The 4024-nt window shown below is 38.1% G+C and overlaps 1 non-coding gene across 1 annotated transcript; it reads right to left on the reverse strand.

Moving 5' to 3' along the window:
• Positions 1–3917: 3917 nt before the first annotated feature.
• On the reverse strand, positions 3918–4024 carry LOC134389788 (U6 spliceosomal RNA). The gene has a single exon (XR_010024762.1). It is a non-coding gene; the product is annotated as a U6 spliceosomal RNA (small nuclear RNA).

Genomic DNA, 4024 nt, shown 5'->3' on the forward strand with positions numbered 1-4024 from the left:
CCAGCCTACAGATTATTTTTAATGTGAATTTTTTTTTTCCACTTTTACCAGCAGTAGAAAAGTGGAAAAGCAAGTTTAATATTTTTGTAAGATAATTTATTTGGGAATTCAAGTTCCCTGTTAGATCTAATTATGATCTTTTTCCCTTGCCTTTTTATATATAAGTAAGTAGCCTTTCACTTGTCAAGTGATCGATAAAAAGTTGTTCTAGAATGTAGATACCTTGTCCCAGCTGTCTGAAATAAAATAAAAAACTAAAAGTTAAATGTGTGTATTTTTTCTTCTGTGAAATCTGATGAGTCCAATTTAAAATCTACTTTTTATTAGAAGGGGAAAAGGGTTTCTTGTGGCCCCAGGCATTTTAATTCAGTTGTAACTTGTGAAAGGTTACTTGTACTTTCTTATATTCTGTGTATCTAATCCCAAGCTTGGTGCCTGACACATAACGTGCACAATAATGTGTTGGACTAAATGACTTTAGATGAGTTATCTTCTCCAGAACATCATCTCATTCATCAAATATTTATTGAACATATTTGTTTCTTACCCTTTATTGGAAGATGGTATCCTAAATTTATATCTATAAAATCAGCCTTTGCACAGAAGTGACTTAAACCTAACAGTTCTACGCAGTAGATTATAATATTTTAATCTCTGAAACTAATATAAATACTGATTTTTTTTAAAAGTTGCATATTGAAGATTTTTCTTTAAAGCCCATTCATTCTGTTCAAATAGATAAAGGAACCTAGTCCAAAACTGTTTGTGTGCTTGGGGTGATGATAATAAGAACTGACAAGTCATCGAGCCGCTGCTACCGTGCCAGGCATAGTGCTGACTCTTCAAAATACATTGATTATGTTGTTTAATCCACACATTATACTTGTGATATTGATATTACTGTTATTTCTACTTTACAGATGAGAAAACTTAGACTCAAGAGTTGTGAACTAATTTGTTTAAGCTTGTGACTAGTAACTAATCTTGTCAGGACTGTAGCCAAAAAGACGTGCCTCACTGTGGAGCCCCAGCTCTTACCTCTTGTGTTCATGGGAGGAGTGGACACGAAGGGGAAAGCCCTAGCAAGAGATAATGACCGACAGCGGGATAAATGGTAGAAATGGCTGGCTATCACTGAGGAGGGACCGACTCAATCTGCTGGGAGCAAAGTACTCTTTGAGCCAGTTCTTAAAAGAGGAGTAGAAATTTGATAAGCTCAGAACTGGCATATGAAGAAGGGAGAGAATTTGCAAAGTCACAGTGGAGGGAAGAAGAGCATGTATTAGGGTATCCCCCAAAATTGTGGTAGTGGGAGTGGTGTGTAAAGCTGGTGTGAAGGTCTGAGAGCCTTAGAGAAGTCTGGAAAGATAGACTGGGATCAGAGTGTAAGGTCTTGTATAATAAGTGAAAGAACTGGCACTTAATCTTGGTAAAAGGTTTATTTTCAAGAGATAAATTTGAACAGAAGACACCAGTCAGTAGGCTGCCATCCTTGAGAGACATTGTGAAATGAGCCATGGGCAGGAGGGATGCATATCCAATAGATACTTGAATTAGACTGAAGAGATTTAAACTGGATTTGTAGCCTGACTGGTTGGTGAGATCCATAATTAGAGAAATAATTGTCCCGCTCTCTTTTCACTACAGTAGAATATTGTCTTTAGTTTGAGCTGTACTCTTTAAGAAGGATGTGAATAAAATGCAGTTTGTTTAAAGAAGAGTCTGGAAAAATCTGTTAAATTGTCTCTGTGCCATAATAGATTTTGTACTATAATGGACAGAATTCTTTTTTTTCCGTATTTTCTCTCTGCCCTTTACACATTCTGTATAAACTGTGAAAAGTTTACTCAGGTGCTGCTTTTTCTTTATTCTCATTATTTCATAATCCCCACATAAAAATAGAGCAACTATATAGCAAAAGCAAAATCCTATTTACAATAAAGCTAGGTGACAGGGTACCCCCAGGAATCCCAAAAGACAGATGGGGAGAGACAGACCACAAACAGCTGCAGAACCTGCATGATCTGAGTATCTGTGCAGGAGGAAGAAGGGGCAGAGTTTGACAGATCTGAGAAGAGGAGAAACCCCAAATAGTCAACAGGCACTCACTGGATAACACCATGGAACAATTTGGAAATAGCTAAAACTCAAGAGATTTTCCCCTCCAATACCAGGTGAGTGCAAGAGGCCCATGGTAAGTGTGTTCAGGGGTACTAAAGACCACCCTGAGGTTCAGTGATTTGCCAGAAGGACCCACAGAACTTAGAAAAGCTGGGCTGGCTGAATAGCTTAGTTGGTTGGAGTACAGCCTTATAAGCCCAAGGTCATGGGTTTAAATCTTAGTACCAGCCAGATGCCAAGGAGAAAAAAAAAAAGAACTCCAAAAAGCTGTTACATTTATGGTTAGCATGTGTTTTAGTCCGTTTTGTGTTACTATAATAGAAATACCTGAGACTGGGTAATTTATAAAGGAACGAGGTTTATTTGGCTTACGATTCTGGGACAGCTGCATCTGGCACAGGCCTCAGGCTGCTTCTACTCATGGCAGAAAAGTGGCAGGGAGCCAGCACGTACAAGCAGATCACATGGTGGGAGAGGAAGCAAGAAAGAGAGTGGAGGTGCCAGGGTCTTTTTAAGCAACGAGCTGTCATGGGAACTAATAGAGCGAGAACTCACTCATTAATCCCCCCTTCCCCCAGGGAGAGCATTAATCCATTCATGAGGGATCCGCCCCCATGACTCAATCAGTTTCCAACACTGCCACATTGGAGGTCAAATTTCCACATGAGTTTTGGAGGGGACAACACATCCAAACTCCATCAGTGTTTATTACAGCAGGAGGATACAGATTAAAATGAGCAACAGTATGCTGTACCTCTTTAAGGGGTAAATATCTATCTATATAAATTACTTAAGTTATTCTGCACAGGAATTTTGTCTCTTTCCCCCCATTTATTTATTTAATCACTTATTTATATCAGTATGAACTCACGTATATTTATTTTATACTTTGGTTATCATCCAATGCTGTGTTATGTACTGGCTTAAATTATTCCAGCTTTAGCAATTGGGAGTTCTTTTACTTGATGAGAATGCACTCAGCTTTTCACCATTAAGCATGATATTTTGTAGATATACCTTATTATTTGTGGAAGTTATCTTCTGCTTCTAATTTGCCAAGAATTTTCATTTGGAATAGATGTTGAATTTTGAAAATGCTTTTTGTGCATCAATTAAGATGGTCATATAGTTTTTTTTAGTTTGCAAATATTGTGAATTTGTTAATTTTTTGAATGTTAAATCAGCCTGACATTACTAGGAAAACTTCAACAACAACAAAAAAGTCAAATGAGCAACAGAGATGGGCATATAGGGCAGGGGCCGGGAGAGACAAGGCACAAGCTTCCTGGAATCATATGGACAGCACTTAGTTCTTCAAGCAACAATGCATGACAATAAGAACACAGTATTGTCAATCAAGGAAGCTCACCTAAGCTTAGTTTTTATTGGGGGTCAGTCATGTAGTCATGGCTGCCCCCCATGTGGCCGACCTTATTCTCTTGTTGCTCCTGAGCTCAAGCTTATACCACATGACCCAATACCCCCAGGTAAACAGGACACTCTTGTCCTTGTTTATCAGAAAATAAGACATTCTTAACAAGTTTGTCCTTCCGTGGGTGTTCTCCCTCAGCCCTATGGCTGCCCAAAGGCCAAACCTTTTTTTCTTTTTTTTTTTAATTTATATTTTTCATTGTACATGTTTATAGGGTACAGTCTGTTGTTCCAATACATGCATGTATTGTATAATGGTATAATCAGAATAGCATATCTGTCACCTAAATATTTATTTCTTTGTAGTTATAACATTCAAGATCCTCTTTTCTGGCTATCTTGAGATACACAATTCAGTATTATTAAAAAATATGGAACGCTTCACAGATTTGCCTGTCATCCTTGTGTAGAGGCCATGCTAACCTTCTCTGCGTCATTCCAGTTTTAATGTATGTACTGCCGAAGTGAGCAC

This window comes from Cynocephalus volans, chromosome 10 (genome assembly GCF_027409185.1).
Source record: "Cynocephalus volans isolate mCynVol1 chromosome 10, mCynVol1.pri, whole genome shotgun sequence".
Classification (NCBI taxonomy): Eukaryota; Metazoa; Chordata; class Mammalia; order Dermoptera; family Cynocephalidae; genus Cynocephalus; species Cynocephalus volans.